This window comes from Pristiophorus japonicus, chromosome 20 (genome assembly GCF_044704955.1).
Source record: "Pristiophorus japonicus isolate sPriJap1 chromosome 20, sPriJap1.hap1, whole genome shotgun sequence".
In the NCBI taxonomy this organism is placed as follows: domain Eukaryota; kingdom Metazoa; phylum Chordata; class Chondrichthyes; family Pristiophoridae; genus Pristiophorus; species Pristiophorus japonicus.
This window is the reverse complement of record NC_091996.1, coordinates 80049249-80049800: the sequence shown is the minus strand read 5'-3', so window position 1 is coordinate 80049800 and position 552 is coordinate 80049249. Positions and strand designations below refer to the sequence as shown.

Below are 552 nucleotides of genomic sequence, written 5' to 3'. Positions count from 1 at the left end.
GTTTCTGTAGTGTAGTGGTTATCACGTTCCTCTCACACATGAAAAGTCCCTGGTTTGAGCCCAGGCAGAAACATCATTTTAGAATATATTTGCTGTGAAATAAATTGAAAAAAGTACCCCAGGTTTCTTGTCTTCTGAGCAATGAACATTTTAAACCAATTTCAAAAATTCAGAGTGTGTTAAGTCAGATAGGGTGTAAAATATCATCTATGATGAAAGCTCCTGAAATTATTACAGTTCAGTTATTGAAGTATTGACTGTAAGTCTGCAAAACAATCCGGGTGGGAATATTGACCCAAAAATTCCAGTTGGAGGCTTCCCGCGGGCAATTCCTTTCCGATCGGTGATGTTTTAATCACCCCACCTCCCACGGAGTTTAATTAATTGCATGTAATTATTTGAAAAAAATTTGAATTAAAAAGTTACTTTCCGAACTCGGGCTCCCTCTGTGAATGCCTAACCACGAAACGAGCAGGATACACATTCAATAATTTAATTCCAGGCTTCATATTTTCTTTGCTGTTTCACAATAACCAGACCTATACTCCAAAA

General features: G+C 37.3%; 1 non-coding gene across 1 annotated transcript; it reads left to right on the top strand.

Annotated features, from left to right (window-relative positions):
- On the top strand, nucleotides 1–73 carry trnav-cac (transfer RNA valine (anticodon CAC)). Its single transcript has one exon. It is a non-coding gene; the product is annotated as a tRNA-Val (tRNA).
- The last annotated feature ends 479 nt before the right edge of the window (nucleotides 74–552 follow it).